This window comes from Eubalaena glacialis, chromosome 13, assembly GCF_028564815.1.
Source record: "Eubalaena glacialis isolate mEubGla1 chromosome 13, mEubGla1.1.hap2.+ XY, whole genome shotgun sequence".
NCBI lineage: Eukaryota > Metazoa > Chordata > Mammalia > Artiodactyla > Balaenidae > Eubalaena > Eubalaena glacialis.
The window spans coordinates 30,625,289-30,649,894 of NC_083728.1; the positions used below are offsets into that span (position 1 = coordinate 30,625,289).

Sequence of the window (24,606 nt, forward strand, 5' to 3'; positions counted from 1 at the left end):
GCCAAGCTTAAAAAAAAAAAAAAAACTGTTGTAGTAGGTGATGCAATAGCCATGTTGTGAGTGGTGATTTAATTTCAGCATTAAATCTATTGTTATCTATTAATATTGTTAATTTGAATCTTATTGGTTTTGTATTTTTATATAAGTTTGTTTTGGTTTTATAGCTGTATAATAGCACAGTGTTATGTTTATATTTATTCATTAATAAAAATTTTTTAATTAGCATTGAAGGTGTGTTAAAAATTTTGTTTCCTTTAAAAGGTAATTTGTATCTCTCAAATTTGAGAAATCCTGCAGTAATGATTACAGCTTTGCTTATTCTAAGCAGAGTCCACAGATGCCCAAATAAGAGGCAGTTTTCTACTCATCATTTCTCATAATTGAATTTTGTTGAATTAGGAAAAAACTTTGAAATCATGAGTACAGTTGCTGATTAATGACACATCCAACTTACTTTGAAAATAAAGAAGGCTGAAGACAGCGGTGGTGCCTTGAATAGGTGGTGACTCCATCTCTGTTTACATGGAGCAACTGCAGGCAGGACTGAGATGGTTATCAGGAAAGAGTTCACCTGCTCTAATGCACGAATGAATGGACAGACCAGGCTCCAACCTGCTCAGTTGAAGAGAGCATGACTTGAATGAGTTTAGTCTGAAAAAAATGTCAAAGTTGAAGTACCTGGTTATTTATTTTAGCTATAGAAAGATATCACTAATCTGCCTAATTTCAAAGAGCATAGTTTTCTGCTGAGTCCTCTAATAAGGACAACTCTTTTGGAAAAGGTTACTCTAGAAAACAGAATTGTACTATTTTAAAAAATTGTTGGATATTAACTTCCTGCTCAAAGTGATTTTGATTTTATTTTTTATTATTTAAAAAAATATATATTTATTTATTTGGCTGTGCTGGATCTTAGTTGCGTCATGTGGGATCTAGTTCCCTGACCAGGGATCGAATCCGGGCCCCCTGCATTGGGAACGTGGAGTCTTAGCCACTGGACCACCAGGGAAGTCCCTCATTTTGATTTTAAAGTTGTTGATCTGAAGCCATTTTTTCTGTTAGTAGCTTAGAAGAACCGCTTTTCTGTTAAGGTAATTGTTCTTGACATCAAAACAATATTTATCAGCACAGAAGAGATAACTACTTTTTCTGTCTTTTACATTTCAAATAATTATAGTAGAATTTTAAAAGAAGGATGTAAGGTTTTATATTCTGTGCAGTGTTATCTGATCTGGCAGGAGTCTGTTGAATCCTACCCTGTTATCTTAGGGCTGTAGACACCATTTATCAGATTAAGGAAGTTCCCCTCCATTCCTTGTTGCAAAGAGTTTTTAATGAGTGGATGTTGAATTATATCCCATGCTTTTTCTGCATCTATTGATATTCATATGCTATTTCTTTAATCTGTCAGTATAATAAATTACATTAATCAACTTTCCATGAGAAAATGCTGTTTTATTCTTTTAAGCTCATTTTATATAATTTTTATTGTAAAATATACATAACAAAATTTACCATTTTTACTATTCTTAAACGTACAGTTAAGTGTACATTCATATTGATTGTTGTGATATCATCACCACCATCCATCTCCAGGACTTTTTCACCATCCCCAACTGGAACTCTTAAACAGGACATTCCTGTTTCTACCTCCCTCTAGCCCCTGGCAACTACCTTTCATTAATTAGAAAGGTAGCTTTTAAATGAAACACAATTTGGTCATGGTGTGTACCATATTATCTTTTTATCTTATACATTGATGGTATCAGATTACTAATATTTTGGTTGGAATTTCTTCAGTAACAGTTCAGACTATTTTCTAATTTCCATTGTGGTTTTATTCTTTGATCCGTGGGTTATTTATAAGTGTGTCTTTTAATTTTCAACTGTGAGGTTTTTTAATATTGGCTTATAGATTTAATTGCATTGTAGTTAAAGAATATGGCCTATATGATTTTAGTCCTTTGGAAATTAGTATTTATTTGCTGTTTGGCCAAGTATATTCTTCACTGAGATTACACATTGTTAATGTTAAATTGTTAACATTTTACCATAATTGCTTTATCTTTGTCACTATATCCATGTAGCTGTACAGTTTTTCTGAATCATTTGAGAAGTAAATTGCAGACAGAAGGCTCTGTAACCTCTTAATCAGTATGTATATCCTCAAAACAAGGATACTTTTCTGCTTAACCACAGCACACTCATTAATATCAGGAAATAAATATTGATATAATACTGCTAATTCACAGACACCACTCAGATTTCGCTGATTTTCCAGTTATGTTCTTTACAGTAAAAACAAACAAGCAAAAAACCCAAACGATAACAAAAACCCAACTCCCCCCTCCAAAAACAAAAGCAGAAAAACCTCTTCCTTTCCCTCTTATATTTCTAATTCAGAGACCATCCAGGACCATACATTGCATTTAGTTTTCGTGTCTCTTCAGTTAAAGTTAGTTCAGAAGTGTTTTGTACTTCCTAGTAAGTAAACATTATACATTTTGTGAGATGATACTTTGAGGCTATATGAATAGTTCATTTCTCATCAACTTTTTACCTACTAGTTTTAGCATCTATTGATGATTTGTGCCTGAGTCAGTTATTACTATAGTGGTTACCAGATGGTAAAATTTTTTAAATTTCATCATTCCTTCTGTGTTCATCATTTGGCATTTCACTGTAAGAAAAAGTTTTCTCTCCCCCTTTTTTTCTTTGTATTTATTTATGTATTTATTTATTTATATATTTGCCATGCCGCGCGGCATGCAGGATGTTAGTTCCCTGACCAGGGATCGAACCCGTGCCCCCTGCAGTGGAAGTGCGGAGTCTGTTTTTTGGGGTTTTTTTTGTAATAAACTTGTTTATTTATTTTTGACTGCGTTGGGTCTTCACTGCTGCGCACGGGCTTTCTCTAGTTGCAGCGAGCTGGGGCTACTCTTCATTGAGGTGCGGTGGCTTCTCATTGCGGAGCACGGGCTCTAGGCGCACGGGCTTCAGTAGTTGTGCCACGCAGGTTCAGTAGTTGCGGCTCACAGGCTCTAGAGCTCAGCCTCAGTAGTTGTGGTGCACGGGCTTAGTTGCTCTGTGGCATGTAGGATCTTCCCGGACCAAGGATTGAACCCATGTCCTCTGCACTGGCAGGCAGATTCTTAACCACTGCGCCACCTGGGAAGTCCCAAAGTGCAGTCTTAACCACTGGACCATCAAGTGGTCCCTTTTTTCTTTTTTAAAATCATTTAAACATATTAGCATGAACTCCTGGATTCCTGTGTTATTCATTTATCATTTATTTTGATGCTCGAATTGTCCCAGATTTGGCCATAGGAACCCTTTCAGGCTGGCTCCTGTGCCCTTTTTTCATGTCCCCATCATTCTTTGATCACTTACTTTTCTTAACTTTTTTGCACAGTGAGATTTTCCATGCTCATCTTGTACTTTCACTGCACCAGTTGTGGAATCAACCATTTCGTCAAGGAACTCTGGTTCAGACCTTTTATTAGGGGCTATATTTAGAAAACAAGATCTGAATACCAGATATGTTCTTTTCTTCTGGGATATCATTGCTCTTAGGCTCTATTAGAGGCCAGAGGTAGGATATTGTTTTAAAATGTATCTGGGATTTAATTTATAAGTACGACTGAGTGATGGCATGAAGAGGTCAATGCCATTGAAGGAAGTTTATTACTCATAGTTCCTCAGATGCAGGAGGCACCATGCTATGCAGGGCCACATGGGAGAAGCACTAGGGTCAATCAGGAGGCAGAAGGAATGAGGGGAAAATATGGATGATGGCCTTTATCATCGTGGTGGTGGGAAGTTGTTAGGTAGAAATTTTCCCTATTGGGCAGGAAGTGAAACATAGATGCTGGGGTTTGTGGTTGGAGGGTTTGTAATAATTTATACATATACATATACATGTATACACAGAACATACACAAACATCAGTATATGCCTATAAATATTGAAGGCCATGATTTCACTCTGATATGTTTAGTTCTGTTTCAGTACCACAGGATTTTTTCTAGTGTTTCCCCTTTCTGAATTTGTACCTCCTTTCTCTGACATTTAGAATCTAGCTTTCCATCTTTTTTACTCCAGCCCCATTGTGGGCTATCTCATTGACCCCAGCCCCACTGAAAGTGCTGGCTGAGCACCCCCATCTAGTTCCATGAGTCACTTTTATATACAGAAAATTCTCACTTTGCATAGTTCCAATATGCATGAATTTCTAACATGGTTTAACTGAATGACACTGGTCCCTAAATAACAGTTAATATAACTAAATATAAGTTGTAATCAGGAATAGCTTCTCCAAAAAATTTAAAATTTACTCTGACCCTGTAATAGCTGATTAATACCTCCCCTAGACAGTATTCAATTGAAGGTAACCTTTTTTTATTTTTTAAAGGAAAATTACAGTCTCTGCATTGCTCTCAGCTTAACTTTACACAGCTCTGCATTTCCCTCTGTCAGTTCCTCTTGGAATGGTGGGTGGGTAGCGGAAGAGAGGATATGTACAAAAATGTATTTTTAGTTCTTTTGAACAGAGGGGTTGCTCCAGCCATTGCTATTGATGACAGGAAGTATATTTATAGCTCCAGGGAAGCAGGGTCCTGGTTTAAGAAAACCTGGGAGGCTGTACGTAATATATTTCATTAAAGCTCATTTGCACTTCATAGGAAGTGAAGTTGAAATGAATGGACCTGTAACTTATCTTATGAAGTACAGTTATTTTCATAAGTATATTCAGTCTGCTCCTGAATTTGGAAAAACCTTCCATTTTGAAATTTCACAATTGGTAGCACCTAAAACAAAGGACACCTCTAGAGTATATGGGATGTGTGTGGACAGTTCAGATGGTGGCATGCAGTTGTACAGTTGAGGGGTTACCAAATACTGGTCCCAATTAGATGTTATTTATGAAGTTCTACTGGTAGAGCTTCTGTTGTGATTTTCTTTTAAAGTCTGAAATGAAAATAATTGTTTATGGGTCATAGGATAGTCTCTGTAAAACCAATTTGGGGTTTTCCACTAGGCACCATATAACTTTCTCACAAGTTTGATTGGGACAGGACTTTTGCCATGGATTATCATGTGCAATGAACACATTAAACACAAGTTAAATTATTCTGAAGCCTTTTCTCTTTTTTTCCCCACTCCTTTTCTTAATTGAGAGAAGCAAAGAGTTGGTTTCCGAGGATACGTCTTCTCTCTTACACGGGTCTCAGATTGATGTAGTCATGGAAACCAGGCAGTAAACTCATTCTTGGCAGCTGCCACCACTGGTCTGATCCTTTCTTTTAAAGGCATGAGATTCTTTAATAATTCATTTTGGGAAGGTTGGGGCCAGATGATTCCAGGTCATCCCAGAGGGGTGGTTGGGAATGTTGTTAAATAGATGTGATTCGGTTAAGTATTAAGAGCTTGCTAAACAAAACTGCAGTGATTTAACTAAAGATTTTATGCCTAATTTAAACAGGAATTTAAAATACAGAATTATTAATGTTTAGTCCTTTTTAAGAATATTTTAAAACATTCCTAAGTATAATTTGAAGATTTTATTTTTTGTTTTTAACTTTGTGAATTTAAAATGTTAAGAATTGTAGATACGCTGACCTTTATTTAGCACAATGAAGGTTTTCAACTGGCCCACTAAAGGCTATCCACTGATGAAATAAAAATATGAAATAATGTGCTTTTTAAAATATTTTTTGTGGATTCTGAAGCCTTGGTTCAAATTCCATCTTAGATATGTAACCTTGGGCAAGTTACTTAACCTCTTTGTGCCCCAGTTTCCTCTCTGCAAAATGGGGCATAATAACATCCACTTCATAGGGTTGTGGTGAGGAGTAAATGAGCTAAATTATGTAACACACCTAACTTACCAGGAGCATTCAGCAAATGTTGGTCATTCCATTTATACGTAAGGAATAGAATTATTGGTGAGGTTGTAAAGGCTGAAAAATAACTAAATTCAGAGAAGGTTTGTACTGAGTTCATTTATGAAAGACTTTTAAAGGAAGGAAGATATCTTTTTTTTAAAAAATTTATTTTATTTTTGGCTGCATTGGGTCTTCGTTGCTGCGCAAGGGCTTTCTCTAGTTGCGGCGTGCGGGGGCTACTCTTTGTTGCAGTGCACGAGCTTCTCACTGCGGTGACTTCTCGTTGCGGAGCACGGGCTCTAGGTGTGCGGGCTTCAGTAGTTGTGGCGTGTGGGCTCTAGCGTGCGGGCTAAGTAGCTGTGGTGCATGGACTTGGTTGCTCCGCGGCATGTGGGATCTTCCTGGACCAGGGCTCAAACCTGTGGCCCCTGCATTGGCAGGCGGATTCTTAACCACTGTGCCACCAGGGAAGTCCCAAGATATCTTTTTTGACGTGTACTATTTTTTAGGTTAACAAGGGTGGTGGAGGAATTAGAATCTCCTCCCTATCCCAAATGAATAAACCATCTGTTTTCTTCTCCCTTTTAAAGATTTAGTATTGGGTTTACACAACTTAGCAAGATATTTGTCAGTTTGGGAAACAGTAATTGTTTGATCGATTGCTACATACTAGGTAGGTACTTAGATTTCAAAGGTGAATGAGGCGCATCCTGTTTTGGAGGGGTATGAATGGAGAAGGATGAAGAAGTGAGAATGACCTATTCTTACAAAACTTAATTCTTTATAAATTGTGTTAAATGCTACACTAGCAGAATTTTAAATTAAAAAAAATGATACGGTGATAGGAGAGAGCACAAATTAACTTAATAAGAAATATGCAAAACTAATATGAAAAAACTAAAGCTTTACTGAAGGATTTTTTAAAAGATACAAATAAATTCAATATTTATGCTCTGTTCCTCAATGTGAGAGACTTAAATATTATAAAGATATTATATAGATGTCAGTGCTCCCCAAGTTATTCTACAGATTTAATGCAAATTGTTTGTAAACCCAGTGAGGTGAGCCTTTTCGAGATCTTGACAAATGACATATACAGTTCATTTGGAAGAGTAAATGCGGTAGATGAAAAATTTTGAAAAACTTTGAAGAAGAACAATAATTGGAGGGCAGTAGAAGTGGGGAGGGTATGTGACACTTGACCCTCCAGATGTTACCGTATACCAGGAAGTTAAAGGTGTCGAAGATAGTTTGGCATTTGTGTTAGAATAGACAAAACAAGTATTTAGAGCAGAATAGTAAGTTCAGAAACAGACCTGGATATGTGGGGAATTTAGAATGTGATAAAAATAACATATAAAAATCAGGGAGAGGACTTCCCTGGTAGCGCAGTGGTTGAGAATCCACCTGCCAATGCAGGGGACACGGGTTCGAGCCCTGGTCTGGGAGGATCCCACATGTGGTGGAGCAAGTAAGTCCGTGCGCCACAACTACTGAGCCTGCGCTCTAGAGCCTGCGAGCCACAACTACTGAGCCCTCGCGCCACAACTACTGAAGCCCGCGTGCCTAGAGCCTGTGCTCCGCAACAAGAGAAGCCACTGCAATGAGAGGCCCGTGCACTGCAATGAAGAGTAGACCCCGCTCACTGCAACTAGAGAAAGCCTGCGTGCAGCAACGAGGACCCAACGCAGCCAAAAATAAATAAATAAATAAATTTATTTAAAAAAAAAAAATCAGGGAGAAAAGGATGGAGTATTCAATAAATGGTCCTGCCACAGTAGGCTGTTTTGGGGGAAAATACATAAAGATTACTAATTTAGACTATGCTCAAATAATCACGAGATTACAGAGTATGCTTAACCAGATTACTGAATTAACCACACTTTTTTTTTTTTTGGCCGTGCCACGCGGCATGCAGGATCTTAATTCCCCAACCCTGGGGATTGAACCCGTGCTGCCTGTAGTGGAAGTGTAGAGTCCTAACCACTGGACCGCCGGGGAATTCCAAACCACACTTTGCATTCTTTAGAATGTACTGAATGATTCTTAAAATGATCTGAACACTGATGGCTGACAGACTACTCTCTGGTATACCTTGCCTTCTGCAATCACTAGTTGAATTTATACTTTCAGGGGTCAGTATGTTCTAAACCTGCTTTTATGCCAATTATACTTATTGTAATTTTGTAACCTAATTAAATATTAATTAAACCAAGGAAATATGTAAAAATAGTTGTTTTTAAGTAAGAAAGTTAAGTTGAAGATCCTGAAAGGATTGGATAAATATAAGTCCCTCCCTTCCATGTTACTTTCTTACTAGTTTTGGGCATGAACACTTTAAAAGATTAAGGGAAAGAAACCATAAAAATCTTATTAAAGTTTCTGTGCCCATTTGTCTCACAGTTGTCTAAGTTTTTGTTCCACGCTAAAGAAATTGAAATTTGAAATCATCAGTATGTATTATGGATATGATGATCTATGCAAGAAACATTAATTAGCATATCTGTACTTAAAGAAGATGCCTTGGTATTCTACCAAAATATTGGCAGATGAATGTACACGTATTTTTTAAGGAAAAATCAAATACTTAAGTTACATACATATATATATTTTTTGATTATCTGATTTACTGTATTTTTTCATGTAACCAACCAGGCCTGGGTCCTATTTGTGTTGGGTAAAAGTTTTTACCATTCCCTGGAGGAAGTAAGAGGTGATGCTTTTATGTGCTTAGGCTAAAGAAAACCCTTTCTCCAAAGCAAGGTAATTAGACAATTTCTGTAAAGGGCCAAAGAGTATATATTTTAGACTTCGCAGTCCAAAAATCAAAATTGAGGCTCTTATGTAGGTACTTTATAACAAGAAAGAAAACACATTTCCACAAATTTATTATTGATGAAATTCAAATATGATAATAGTAATAGTAATTATTTTTATTACTGAGTACAACTTTTTGTAATACAGGTACACTAATGAGAAAAATGGACTTCTTTTTTAGGTGATACATTTTGCTTAATTGGGGTTCAGAGTTACTGTTTCCTGTCATCAAAATTGATTGCAAATGTTCATCTGTTAATGCTGATCTGTAATGAGATTTTACATATTTCATCTTTGGAAATATCTTCACACAGATGTACAGCCAAATATTGGTGTCAGCCCACAGCATAGGATTTTAATTGAACATATTAATCAATTGGGAAACATTTATAGAATTACATTAGATTTTTCTCTTAGTATTTGCCTTTTAGCATATCATTACATTGTAGATTAATTACTTCCAGTTGAAGGTTAGGTGTAAGTGCCATAATTGCACTGTTAAATAGATTTTGAAAGATGGAAATTTTCTTTGCACTTGCATTGAAGTCCTAAAAATGCTTCCAGAATTATAGTTTGAGCTAAAAATATATATCCACTGCAAATTTGAGAATTGAGATCTCACTTTTTGTTTTAAATTTGACAGCAGCTTGACATTACTAGCTTTTGTGTAAATGAATTAACTGCAGTTTAAGTTTCACATGTAAGTCCAGTTCTGCCCTATAATGTTAGGTTGAATTTATTAAATATTATAAAATCTGCAGCAAAAGCTAAGTTTCATTTGTGATCATACTGATAATAGTGACTGAAAACGGTCTTATTGTTCTGAAACTTCAATCTCAGCCCTGAGCTTTAAAAAATATATATCACAGTAAAACTTTACAGCTGCTAAGCCATCAAACTGCTGCGTGGGCAGGCAAGACAGGTTATTCTGCTTCTGCTGCTGACAGTGGTTTAGCCCATGACAGTGAATGAAGTTCACCATTGACACTATTGGTTCAGTACCATGATAAATTCAAATATTTTCCACAGTACCTGCTGATGAAAAATAATAAACAACCACCTTATATCTTCACAAGCTTTGTAAGTTCCAACTAAGCCTTTTTCTACTCCATATATATTTTTATAAACATCATCAATTATAACTCGTCTTACCAGATTCTACTTCAAGTTGTTCTAAATTAGTATTTTCTCAGCTTCTGGCCACACAGACTATTCATAGAAGCTAATTCTTCAAATACTTTAAACTTGGCATTGACTCCTTGAGTAAACAACAGCAACTGAGCAGTATTAGTAACATCTAACTCATCAAGGGGCAGGGGAATCAACTTGAAATCATTTGCCTTTTTTAAAACATAGATTATTAATTTTATTCCCATTGTCCTCAACTTTTGGAGCAGCTGGTTTTGCTGAAAGGCTAATAATAGTCTTAAGTTTATTTTCTCTGAATACATTTCTTGAGCTCCTGCAGTCAAGCATTATTTTATTTAATTTTTATTTTTATTTTTGGCCACCCCATATGGCTTGCGGGATCTTAGTTCCCTGACCAGGGATCGAACCCAGGCCCCCAGGAGTGGAAGTACAGAGTCCTAACCAGTGAACCGCCAGGGAACTCCCAGCATGATTTTATCAACTCACAATTGGCAAATTACTTTCCTTGCTTGGCTAACAAATGAGCTTCTTGGAAACTTACTTTGGTTGCAGCCTCATTTTTTTTTCTTCTCTCCCTCCCTTTCTTCCTTTCAGAAATTCTGCTGTGATGAGATATTCCACTTCAAATTTTCTACTTTTTCTGACCATTGCTTTCCTGTGAATTGGGAAATTGAGATGACTACTTAGTCTGGTAATGTTGATGTATATTGAATTTTTCTAGCACAGCTGTAGTGTCATTGCATAATAAACACAATGCTTTCCCATCTGACTTGATAACAAAATGATCCACACTCTCCACTGTGCCTTAAAAGCATGACAAAGTCCACTTTTCTCTTTTCTTGTTTTGACTTGATGGCTATGCACTGGTAAAAAAAAAAACCCAAAAAACTATCACAGTATGCCAGTATGCATGTGTGGCACTCAAAAGCTGTTGACTTGCAACTTCGTCACTGCGATGTGTGGTACACTGAGCAGCAGTGCAAAGCTCTGTGAGTACCACATATACAAGGAGCCACTCGATTCTGCCGTTGTAATGTTGAAGCCAGCCATACATAGCCAATACATCAATGAATGAGTACCACTGTGTTTGATATTATTTGTGGACACTGGAGTTTGAATTTCATATAATTTTCGTATCATGAAATATTATTCTTTTTATTTTTTCCAACCATTAAAAAATGTAAAATTGTTTCTTAGCTTGCAGGTCTTACTAAAATCAGATGATTTGCTCACCTCTATTTAGGGTAAAGCATTACACAAGGCCAAAATCAAGAAGGAAAAGATTGCATAAAATTTGACTGCTTAAAAAGATAATATAAACAAAACTAAAATATAAACTGCAAATTGGGGAAAAAATATTTGCAACCATATGTCAGGAAAAGGTTAATATCATCCTAATATGAGAGAGTACCTACAGATAAGAAACAGACCAATATCCTGTTAGAAAAATGGGCAAAGACAATTCATCAAATAAATACAAATGTCAGTAACTGTATGAACTGTTGATCCAATACTGAACCAGGAAAGGCAAATGAAAACATGGGAGGCTTTCACTTTTCACTTCATAAACTTGCGTATTGCTTGAGACTTTTACAGCAAGCAAATACTACATTTATCAGTGTTTAGAAACCAAAAAAAGTTTTCTTGTAATTTTTGAATTGCTGCTTATTTTTCTGGTACCTAAGTTTTCTGTATTCCTGAACAGAGGTAGAAGAGGGTGAGTCCTGTCCCTTTCCTGCCTCTGCTGTACTATACATGTTGCTTCGGTTCAGAAGCCAGAGCATGTGGAGTTGAGCCCCCAGAAAATTCCCCCACCCCAGTCTTTTGTATCATCTTGGGTGTTTTACTGGGAAAGCATGATGAGCACTGCTTGCATTTGATACCTTGTTGACCTTGAAGTCTAGAGTTTGATTTTTCAAATGAAACTAGAACTTTGCTGGTTCCATTAAGCATTTTATAAATAACTTTGATGTTGAGTTTTGAATTGCTTTTTAATTCCATTTTTGTTGTTTTAAATAGTTATTAATAGAAGCAAGAGGGTGGAGAGAATTTTCTAAACCAACTCTTGTTTAAAATAGTTCTAATTATGATAGGATTCTGTATTTTCCTAGATTTGTTAAATATTTCTAAAGATGTTTGGCATAGGTATTAACACTTTGTGGGCCTGTTGTATACAAACCAGTTTTTTGCTTTTTTTTCTTTTTCTAGTTCTGAATTAAGTCAGTCATGAGCAATAACCGAACCTGGTAGGTGTGTGACTGCTACTGCATTTGCTCAAGGCATTAGGTTAGCAAGGTGAATCACAAGGGATGAGAATTCTACTTTGCATTTCTTTTCAAATCAGGAGTTGTAGAATTTGATGTGTATGAAGCATGTTGTGTTATTCTTTTCCTATTTTCTATGTAGATGATTTCATTATAGGAGACTTTGACTTTTAGATCTTGGTTTAAAACACTGATTGACTAAGTGATAATTAAGTATATTTCATGTGGAAAAGGAATAATATGCTTGTTCTGAAATAAGCTGATCTGATCAGGAGGAACCTTATCCTAAGCATGGCAGGAAATAAACTTGTAACACCAATTACATACAGTGTAGCAGCTATGATTGGGGGAAGATGAGTATGAGAGAGAGTAAGTAAAAGTAAAGTATAAATTATAAGAAGTTTGAGAGAAAGTGACTTTGTGATCTAACTTTGTGAGAGACAGAGGTGGAAATATTGGATAGGCATGTACATGTCCCTAGATTTTTAGGAAGACATACTTCAAAAAGGTAGAGAAGACATGGGTATGAATCAATAGGAGTGGTATACCAAAAAGAACGTCAGTTTAGAAAAAAACAAAAACTGCTCTCAAACTAAAGATAGGTGGTTGCTTCTAATAGCCATTCAGACTTGCATAAGAAATTAGAAGATAGGAGTACTGAAAAATATACAGGGTATATTAGTCTATCAGCAAATATAGAAAAAGTAAAGTAACTTAACTTATCTTAAAATCTAATTAGTATTAAACTAATTTTTTATGAAAAAGCTTTTAAATCTTTTATGGCTTTTACTGCTGTTCTGTCGAACTGCACTGCCCAATATGATAGTCATCAGCCACGTGTGCTGGTGTATTGGGTAGCGCTATGTAGAACATTTCCAACATCACAGAAATTTCTATTGGGGAGTGCTTCAAAAATGAGATACATTATTAGAAAAGCTAGTAAAAAGTAAGTTGGGGTATAAGGATACTTTTCTGTCCAGAAATTTTGCTAAGGAAGAATTAGATTTTTATAATACTGAGACATTGGTGTGTCCTTTATTGTTGTACTTGCATTTTGTCCTTTATTTTGAAATAATTTAAAATTTACAGATAAGTTGCAATAGTAGTACAAAGAGCCTTTTCCTTTCCTTAACCATTTGTGAGTAAGATGCTCACTTGATGCCCCATCAGTCCTGAATACTTTAGTGTGTATTTCCTACAAACAGGGATATTCTCCTATATAACCTCAATATACCCATATAATCAGGACCTTAATATTGATACAGTATTACCAGCTAATCCTTAGATTTCACTGATAACAGAGATCCATAGATATCATTTGTCCTGATAAAAATATTGTATAGCAGGAGAATCCAGTTCAGAATCACATATCGTGTTTAGTTGTCATGTCTGTCTTTGACTTGATCATCTTGATACTTTTGAAGAGTATAGGCTAGTTATTTTGAGGAATATTCCTCAATTTGGGCCTGATGTTTCTTCATGGTTTGATTCAGAATATGCATTTTGTCAGGAATACCACATAAAGGGTGGTGTATTTTTATTCTAATCTTATTCACAATTTCCATTGTGTCCTGTTTCTCGTAATGTTAGCCTTGATGACTTGATACTAAGGTAGTGTCTACCAGTTTTCTCTACTGTAAATTTATTCACTTTTCCCTTTGTAGTTAATAAGTGTTTTGTGAGGAAGAGGTACTTTGAGACCATGTAAATTATCTCATTTCTTGTCAAACTTTCACCCACTGGTTTTAGCATCTATTGATAATTTTTGGCAGGATTATTACTATGATGGTTGCCAAATGACAGTTTTCTAATTTTATTGTTCCTTCCACTTTCATCAGTGGTCATTCCATTGTAACAAAAAGCTTTCTTTTCTTCCATTCATTTATTAAATTGATATGGACTTATGGATTCCTCTTTTATTCAGTGAGTTATTATCTATTAATATAATTTGTTACTCTGAGCCTGAATTTGTCCCACATTTGGCCAGTGGAAACCCTTCAAGTTGGCTCCTATATCCTTTTGACATGTCCTATCATTCTTTAATCACTTCCCTTTTTACCTTCTAGCACAACAAGATGTTCCAATCTCTTGTATTATACTTTTCCTCCCTCAGCCCTAGAATCAGTCATTTCAACAAGCCCTGGTTCCTTTTATTGAAGAGCATATTTAAAAAGCAGGTCTATGGGACTTCCCTGGTGGTGCAGTGGTTAAGAATCTGCCTGCCAGTGCAGGGGACATGGGTTCGATCCCTGGTCTGGGAAGATCCCACATGCTGCGGAGCAGCTAAGCCCATGCGCCACAATTACTGAGCCTGAGCTCTAGAGCCCACGAGCCACAACTACTGAAGCCCGCCCGCCTAGAGCCTGTGCTCCACAACAAGGAAAGCCACTGCAATGAGAAGCCCATGCACCGCAACGGAGAGTAACCCCCACTGACCGCAACTAGAGAAAGGCCGCGTGCAGCAGTGAAGACCCAACGCAGCCAAAAATAAATTAATTAATTAATTTAAAAAAAAAAGAAAAAGAAAAAAACAGGTCTGGGCTTCCCTGGTGGTGCAGTGGTTGAGAATCCGCCTGCCAGTGCAGGGGACACAGGTTCGAGCCCTGGTCTGGGAAGATGCCACATGTCACGGAGCAACTAAGCCCGTGACGAAGAGTAGCCCCCACTCACCGCAACTAGGCAAAGCCCGCCCACAGCAACGAAGACCCAACGTAGCCATAAATAAATAAATAAAAAAAAAAAAAAAAAAAAAAAGCAGGTCTGGGAATTCCCTGGTGGTCCAGTGGTTAGGACTCTGAGCTTCCATTGCAGGGAGCATGAGTTTGATCCCTGGTCAGGGAACTAAGATCCCAAAAGCTGCACAGCACAGCCAAAAAAAAAAAGCAGGTCTGGACGCTAGGTATGATTGTTCTACTGAGACATTGCTGCTTGTAAGCCTCTCTGGACAGAGCTAGGGAATATACATATACATACACAAAATATACTCTTACATATGCATCCATATCTGTATTTTCTCTCTGTATATATACGTATATATAAAATGCTGTGAGTTCACATTGGAACCTCCAATTCTAGGCTAACACCTCAGAGTTCATTTTATTTTCTCCCTTTTTTGTACTTGAAACACCCTTCTCTGACAGAGAATCTTGCTCCTATAATTCTTAATATATTTAATTGCTCAGACCCCTTTTTAAGATAAATTTATATATTTATTTTATATATATTTTTTTATTTTTGGCTGCGTTGGGTCTTCGTTGCTGCGCACAGGCTTTCTCTGTTTCCGGTGAGCGGGGGCTACTCTGATGCAGTGCGCAGGCTTCTCATTGCAGTGGCTTCTCTTGTTTTGGAGCATGGGCTCTAGGCGCATGGACTTCAGTAGTTGCGGCGCACGGGCTTCAGTAGTTGCGGCGCACGGGCTTCAATAGTTGCAGCACGTGGGCTTAGTAGTTGTGGCTCGCGGGCTCTAGAGCGCAGGCTCAATAGTTGCTGAGTAGGCTCACATGGGCTTAGTTGCTCCACGGCATGTGGAATCTTCCCGGACCAGGGCTGGAACCCATATCCCCTGCATTGGCAGGCAGATTCTTAACCACTGTGCCACTAGGGAAGTCCCTGCTCAGATCCTCCCTTTAATGTACCTAGTCTTTCTTTCCTTCTGAGACCAGGTGGATGCCAGCCTTGCTCAGCACCACCTAATGAGTTTTAGACTTAATTATTCAAGAAGGAAGGAAGTGCAGTGGATCAAAATTATTTGTAGATTTATCTACTTGCTAAAATTTATTTGTGACCCCAGAATCAGTACTTGTGCTTTCACGGTTGTTTGGGGACATGTGCAGAGGGGTGAAAAATTTGAATCATCCAACACGTATATTCCCAGTTAAAGTCAAACAAGGTGATGCTCTGCCTTCTTGTTTCAGCTCTCATACTGTCAACAAGTGTCCTTTTTTACAGTCTATTTAGTGCTATGTTTTTTTACATTTTTGTGCTTTTATTGGAATTGACCTCCAAGTGTGCTGTCTAGTATTCCTAAGTTTCGAGAAGGCTGTGATGGGCCTTATGGGGAAAATACATGTTTTAGGTAAACCTCATTCAGTCATATCTTACAGTGCTGTTGGCTGTAAATTCAGTGTTAATGAATCAACATCCAGAAAAAGGAAAGGGAAATTTGCTGATCTATACATGAAAGTACTAAGGTAACATGTATAGTGCATGTGAATCTATAGAAAAGAGGGGAAACTGGGTAAATATGTGGATTTGTGAGGTGATAAACATGAAAAAGGTATAGTGGACAGCACTGTTATAAGGCTGAAGGCCAAAGAAGTTTACAGTTACATTATCCAGGACAAAGAAAATATTAAACCCTTCTTGGCTAGTGCTGGCTGGTTTACGTTTCTAAAGGTGATACTGTGTGAAAAATGGTAAACTTGCAGGCAGTGCAGGTTCTACAGATCAGGAACCTTCGGAAAAAAATTTCTAAATACCTGCTAAGTGTCATTCAGGGAAAGGGTTATGTGGAAAGGTAGGTTTTCAATTCTGAGATTGGTTTGTTTTATAAAGACATTGATGAATGAACTTATATTAACACAAATGGCATTTTGGTTGACAAAATGTTGTGACCATGATAACATAACCCTGTATTTCTCCTTAGGAACAGTAGTTCAGTATTTGCTAATTCAGTGTTCATGGCAACTTTACAGTTTTAGTTTGTTTTTTTTTTAAGAAAACAGTTGATTTTTTAAAAAATTAATTATTTTTTTGTCTGCATTGGGTCTTCATTACTGCGCGCGGGCTTTCTGTAGTTGTGGCGAGTGGGGGCTGCTCTTCATTGCAGTGCGCGGGCTTCTCATTGCAGTGGCTTCTCTTGTTGTGGAGCACGGGCTCTAGGTGCGCCGGCTTCAGTAGTTGTGGCATGCAGGCTCAGCAGTTGTGGCTTGCGGGCTCTAGAGCATAGGCTAAGTAGTTGTGGCGCATGGGCTTAGTTGCTCCGCGGCATGTGGGATCTTCCCGGACCAGGGCTCGAACCTGTGTCCCCTGCATTGGCAAGCACATTCTTAACCACTGCGCCACCAGGGAAGTCCCAAAACAGTTGATTTTTATTCTCCATATAGAAGTAGCATCATTTATTATCTTTAGTCTTAGTATCACTTGTGAAAAACCTTGTTAAAAAATCAAAGTCTTAGCTTTTCTCCCAGTTTGTGATTGATTCCATCCTTCCTCTCTACACATGCATTTGAGAATCTCAAAGTAAAGATTTCACTGTTCATGGCATACATGTGAAGAGGTATCACAGGCAGAAAAAGAGGTTATCTCAAATTCAGTTGGTATAAAAACCTCACTTGTGCAGACTGTACCACCTTAATTGGTTTTGCTTGCATAGCTAAATTCTTAGTCATACTTTAAATTACATGGACTTTGCTAAAAATTAAGGCAAAATCCACATAACATAAAATTAACCATTTTAAAGTGTACAATTCATTGGCATTCAGTATATTCACAATGCTGTGCAACCAAGACCTCTGTCTAGTTCCAAAACATTTTTATCAGCCCAGAAGGAAACCTTGTATCCATTAGGTACTCAATCCCCATTCCTCCCTATCCCCGGCAACCAACCACTAATCTGCTTTCTGTCGTTATGGATTTACATATTCCATTTCATATAAATGAAATTATACAGTATGTGACCTGTTTTCTGGCTTCTTTCATTTAGTGTAACATTTTCGAGGTCCATCCATGTTGGAGCATGTATCAGTACTTTATTCCTTTTTTTCTGAAACAATAATGTCTATCATTTATTTAGAATTTATATGGAATTTACAGAGGTTTAATAGCTTGCTTCAGATTACCAATGGTTAAATGGCAGAGCAAGAAATGGCAGAGCAAGAATTCAACCCTGTTCTTCTGAATCTGCATAAATTACTTTACCATAAATAATGCCATTATTATATTGGGAGAAAAAATCTTATTCAAATTTTGGTTGGCAAATTTTAGGTATTTAATTTTGTTCTTTAGACATAAAATGCTCTAATTCAAGTGATAGTTTGCTAGCTTCACACTGTATTGAGACTACTGTTAGTTTATACTCTAAAAACTAAACATTTCCTTTTGCTGCCCTTTAGAGGTTATAAAAAAAAAATTTTTTTTTTTTGCTTTATAAAAACAAATTTCAGAATGAAGGTAATCATTTATATGCAACTCAACTGGATCAACTAACATATGGTCGTTGTATTCTTTCGAATATTGCAATGGAAGATTGATCACCAACTGTCACCTACATGATCTGTTTTGATGAAATCAGGATGGTCATATATACAAGTTTGGTTACTTTCAGCATTTAGAAAACTAAAGTATTCTAGTAACCAGTAAATCAGATAGATTTTTTCATACATCACACAGGTAAATATGCATTCCAGTAAGTTATCCCATTTTATTCTAAGGGCAAATACATCTTATTTCTTTATCCTGTGTCATGAAGTTTGTGCTCTATCATCTATGTATTGGGTTGACCAAAAAGTTTATTTGGGTTTCCCGTAAGATGGTATGGAAAAACCCGAATGAACTTTTGGCCAACCCAATATATATCTATTTACTTTTTTACATTTATCTATCATCTATCTATATTACTTAGAATATTTAGAATATCAGTCAGAGAAAATAACATAAAATTCAACTAACTCATTTAGTAATAAAGGCACTTTTTTGGCTAACTAGCTGAAAAGTTTAGAGCTAGAGGATAAATACTTTGATGGTATCTTTAAGGCTGCATATCCATTTGTTTATGATGCTTTCAGCTCTTTCTCACTATGTTGGTTTCATCCTTACCTTATTTTTCCTCACAGTACTTTATTACTTTTTAAGGCTGAATCATATTTTGTTGTATTTGTATACCACATTTTGTTTATCCATCCATCTAGCAATGGACATTTAGGTGGTTTTCACCTTTGGGCTATTGTGAATGATGCTGCTGTGAACGTTCATGTACAAAATTTTGTTCGAATACCTGTTTTCAATTTTTTTGGATATATACCTAGTTGTGGAATTGCTGGGTCATATAGTTATCCTCTGTTTAACATTTTGAGGAACCACCAATATGTTTTCCACAGTGGCCACATCATCTTACGTTACCACCAGCAATGTACAGGGTGTCTCAATGAAGTGGATCTCATTGTGGTTTTTACTTGCATTTCCATAACAACTAATGATGAACATTTTTCCATGTGCTTGTTGGCCATTTGTATATCTTCTTTTTGGAGAAATGTCTAGGCGAATCCTTTGCCCATTTTTTAATTGGGGGGGGGTCTTTCTGTTGCCAGGTTGTGAGAGTTCTTTGTATATTCTGGTTACTAGACCCTTATGAGATACGTGATTTACAAATACTTTCTCTCATTCTGTCTTTTCACTCTATTTTTAAAAATTTTTTTAAAGTTTTATTTATTTTTGGCTACGTTGGGTCTTTGTTGCTGCGTGCGGGCTTTCTCTAATTGCAGCGAGCCTGGGCTTCTCTTGTTGCGGAGCACGGGCTCTACGCACGTGGGCTTCAATAGTTGTGGCTCGCGGGCTCTAGAGCGCAGGCTCAGTAGCTGTGGCGCATGGGCTTAGTTGCTCCACGGCATGTGGGATCTTCCTGGACGAGGGCCTGAACCCGTGTCCCCTGCATTGGCAGGCGGATTCTTAACCACTGCGCCACCAGGGAAGCCCCTCTTTTCACTTTCTTGATAGTGTTCTATGGTGTGCAAAATTTAAAATTTTGATGAAGTATACTGTATATTTTTGTTATTTGTGCTTTTTGTTGCTGTTGTTTTTTAAATCTAAATTGTGCCCTTAATGCTTAGGGTGTTTTTGTTTGTTTGTTTTGGTTTTTTAATTAGTTAATTAATTTTTATTTTTGGCTGCGTTGGGTCTTCGTTGCTGCATACGGGCTTTCTCTAATTGCGGTAAGTGGGGGCTACTCTTCGTTGTGGTGTGCAGGCCTCTCGCTGCGGTGGCCTCTTGTTGCAGAGCCCGGGCTCTAGGCACGCAGGCTTCAGTAGTTGTGGCATGCGGGCTCAGTAGTTGTGGCTCGCAGGCTCTAGAGCACAGGCTCAGCAGCTGTAGTGCGCGGGCTTAGTCGCTCCGTGGCATGTGGGATCTTCCCGGACCAGGGCTCAAACCCATGTCCCCTGCATTGGCAGGCAGATTCTTAACCACTGCGCCTCCAGGGAAGCCCTTAGGGTGTTTTTTTGTTTGTTTAATTTTGGGTGCACGGGGTCTTAGTTGTGGCATGAGGGATCTTTAGTTGCGGCATGCAGACTTCTTAGTTTCAGCATGCGAACTCTTAGTTGAAGCATGCATGAAGGATCTAGTTCCCCAACCAGGGATTGAACTCGGGCCCCCTGCATTGGGAGCACAGCGTCATCCCCACTGGACCACCAGGGAAGTCCTTGTTGTTTGTGCTTTTGGTGTCACATTTAGATAAGATTTTTAGGACTCCATTTCCAAATCCAGTATCACGAAGACCTACCCCTTTGTTTTCTTCTATGAATTTTATTGTTCTTTTCTTATATTTAAGTCTCTGATTTGCTTTAATTTTTGTAAACAGTGTGAGGTAAGGGTTCAGCTTCATTCTTTTGCATGTGGATATCCAGTTTTCCCAGGACCATTTATCGAAGAGCCTATTTCCCCCCCCCCACATTGAATAATCTTAGCACTCATGTCAAAAAATCAGTTGATTAAATAAAGATGTATGTGTTTATCTCTGGATTTTCAATACTATCCCTTTGATCTTTATCTCCTTATGCTATTACCACACTGTTTTGATTACTGTAGCTTTGTATTAAGTTTTGAAATTGGGAAGTATGAGTCCTCCATCTTTTTTATTTTTTAAGACTGTTTTGGCTGTTTGGGGTCCCTTGCAATTCCATGTTAATTTTAGGATCAGCTTTTTTATTTGTTAAAAAAAAAAAAGTACTGTTAGGATTTTGAAAGGGATTACATTGGCTCTGTAGGTTGATTTGGGGAGTGTTGCTATCTTAACAATATCAAGTCCTGTAATCCCTGAACACAGGATGTCTTTCCATTTATTTAGGTCATGTTTAATTTATTTCAGCAGTGTTTTGTACTTTTCAGTTTACAAGTCTTGTACCTCCTTGGTTAAATTTACTCCTAAGTATTTTATTTTCTGATGCTATTTTAAATGGGATTTTTCTTAACTTTATTTTTGGATTGATCATTGCTAGTGTATAGAAATACAACTGATTTTTTTAAAGATGTATTTTATTTTATTTTTTGATTAATTTATTTTTGGCTGTGTTGGGTGTTTGTCGCTGCACTCAGGCTTTATCTAGTTGCAACGAGTAGGGGCTACTCTTCGTTGAGGTGCACGGGCTTCTCATTGTGGTGGCTTATCTTGCTGTGGAGCACAGGCTCTATGTGCGCGGGCTTCAGTAGTTGTGGCGCACGGGCTTAGCTGCTCTGCAGCATGTGGTATCTTCCTGGACCAGGGCTCAAACCCATGTCCCCTGCATTGGCAGGCAGATTCTTAACCACTGCGCCACCAGGGAAGTCCCTACAACTGATTTTTTTTTTTAATTAATTAATTTATTTATTTTGGCTGTTGGGTCTTCGTTGCTGCATGCGGGCTTTCTCTAGTTGCGGCGAGCTGGAGCTACTCTTTGTTGCGGTGTGCGGGCTTCTCATTGTGGTGGCTTCTCTTGTTGCAGAGCACGGGCTCTAGGCACGCGGGCTTCAGTATTTGTGGCATGTGGGCTCAGTAGTTGTGGCTCACGGGCTCTAGAGCACAGGCTCAGTAGTTGTGGCGCATGGGCTTAGTTGCTACGCGGCATGTGAGATCTTCCTGGACGAGAGCTCAAACCTGTGTCCCCTGCATTGGCAGGCGGATTCTTAACCACTGCGCCACCAGGGAAGCCCCCTACAACTGATTTTTTGTGTTGATCTTGTATCTTGCAGCTTTGCTGTATTTTTTAGCTGTAACAGTTTCTGTGTGGTTTTTTTTGGATTTTCTATATATGAAGAGAGATAGTTTTACTTCTTCCTTTCTATTTTGAATGCCTTTTATTTTTATTTTTCTTGCCTAATTGCTCTGGCAAAAACTCCCAGTACCTTGTTGAATGGAAGCAGCAAAAGTGGGCATTCATGTTTTATTCCTGCTATTAGGGGGAAAGCTTTCAGTTTTCCGCCATTGAATATAGCTGTGGGTTTTTCATAATCCCTTTGTCATATTAGGGTAGTTCCCTTCTATTCCTAGTTTTTAAATTTTATTTATTTATTTATTTATGGCTGTGTTGGGTCTTCGTTTCTGTGCAAGGGCTTTCTCTAGTTGTGGCAAGTGGGGGCCACTCTTCATCGCGGTGCGCGGGCCTCTCACTATCGTGGGCTCCCTCGTTGTGGAGCACAGGCTCCAGACGTGCAGGCTCAGTAATTGTGGCTCACGGGCCTAGTTGCTCCGTGGCATGTGGGATCTTCCCAGACCAGGGGTCGAACCTGTGTCCCCTGCATTGGCAGGCAGATTCTCAACCACTGCGCCACCAGGGAAGCCCCCTACAACTGATTTTTGTGTTGATCTTGTATCTTGCAGCTTTGCTGTATTTTCTAGCTGTAACAGTTTCTGTGTGGTTTTTTTTGGATTTTCTATATATGAAGAGAGAGAGTTTTACTTCTTCCTTTCTATTTTGAATGCCTTTTATTTTTCTTTTTCTTGCCTAATTGCTCTGGCAAAAACTCCCAGTACCTTGTTGAATGGAAGCAGCAAAAGTGGGCATTCATGTTTTATTCCTGCTGTTAGGGGGAAAGCTTTCAGTTTTCCCCCATTGAATATAGCTGTGAGTTTTTCATAATTACCTTTGTCATATTAGGGTAGTTCCCTTCTATTCCTAGTTTGTTGAGTGTTTTTGTCATGCAAGGGTGTTTGATTTTTGTTAAGTGATTATTTTCTGCATTAGTTGAGATGATCATGTATTTTTCCCTTTTATTAATATGATATATGACATTGATACATAGAATTTTAAGTAGTAATTAATTAGCTGTTAGCTTGTGTTTTATCCTATCTTTTGCATTGTACGTAGGGTTTATTATGAATGACTGTTCTGCAAGATTGTATTGCAGGCATGTCTTCAGGATATCAAATACTAAATGATATTATCTTCTTAAAATCAACTTTATTGAGGTATAATCAATCTTCTTACAATAAAATGTGCCTATTTTCCATATACAGTTGAATGAGTTTTGCCAAATTTATATACCTGAGTGACCATCACCACAGTCAAGATATATAACATTTCCTTAACCCCAGAAAGTTCCCTGTGCCCTTCTCAGTCATTCTTCTCTCCCCTTACTTCCTGCACCCCAGGCAACTGTGGATCTGCTTTCTGTCACTGTAGATTAGACTGTCTTTTCTAGAGTGTTGTGTAACTAGAATCATATAGTAGTACTCTTCCGTCTGGATTCTTTCACTCAGCATGTTGTTTTTGACATTTATCCATGCTGTTAGGTATATTAGTAGTTAATTCCTTTTTTCTTTTTTCTGAGCAGTTTTCCATTGTATGAATATACTATAGTCTATCTTCCATACGTTAGTAAGCGTTTAGGTTATTTCTAATTTGACTCCCTTATGAATAAAGCTGCTAGGATCATATGTGTACATGTCTTTTTGTAGATATATGTTTTTATGGAATTGCTGAGTTTTATGGTTTAAATGTATGTTTGGCCTTACAAGCACCTGCCAAACTGTTTTTCATAGTTTTACACTTTATATTCTCATCAGCAATGTGCAAGAGTTTTAGTTCCTCCACATCCTCACCAACACTTGGTATTGTCAGCTTTTAAATTTTAGTCATTGTAACGAGTTTGTGGTTGTGTCTCATTGTGGTTTTAATTTGCATTTTCCTAATAACTAATGATGTTGAGCATCTGTTTATGTGTTTATTGGCCATATTTGCTTCTGTGAAGTGTCGTCTTAAATCTTTGGCCCTTTTTTTTGGATTATCATTTGTTAAAATTCTGTTACACATGAGTTGTTAAGAGTCCTTTATATATTCTGGATACAGTTCATTAATCATATATACATATATTATATGTATATAATATTGGGTTGGCAAAAAAGTGCCTTTGGTTTTTAAGTAAAAATAAAAGACACATTTTTCATTTTCACCAAGAACTTCATTGAACAACGCATTCACTGTTTTGTTCCACTACCTTCTGCCATTTTTCAGGCAACGTCATAATTCCATCTTCCCAAAACTTTTTATCTTTTTGAGCAAAGAACTGTTCCAGGTGCCTTTTACAGTCTTCCAGGGAATTGACAGTTTTCCATTAAGAGAATTTTGTAAAGACCGAAATAAATGGAAATCTGAAGGTGCAATGTCTGGTGAATATGACGAATCAGAACTTCCCAGCAAAGCTGTAACAGTTTTCGCCTGGTCATCAAAGAAACGTGCCGTCTTGCGTTATCCTGATGGAAGATTATGCGTTTTCTGTTGACTAATTCTGGACACTTTTCGTCA

The 24,606-nt window shown here is 37.5% G+C and overlaps 1 protein-coding gene across 3 annotated transcripts in view; it reads left to right on the top strand.

Moving 5' to 3' along the window:
• The window catches only part of PTPRA (protein tyrosine phosphatase receptor type A), a 188,025-nt gene that overhangs the window by 18,035 nt on the left and 145,384 nt on the right, over positions 1-24,606 (top strand). Inside the window, exon 2 of one of the 3 annotated variants that reach the window (XM_061210014.1) lies at positions 10,446-10,542. The exons of the other annotated variants lie outside the window; for them this stretch is intronic. The gene's annotated coding sequence lies outside the window, so the exon portion shown is untranslated. The remainder of the gene's footprint in view (positions 1-10,445; positions 10,543-24,606) is intronic. 3 annotated transcript variants of the gene reach the window in all.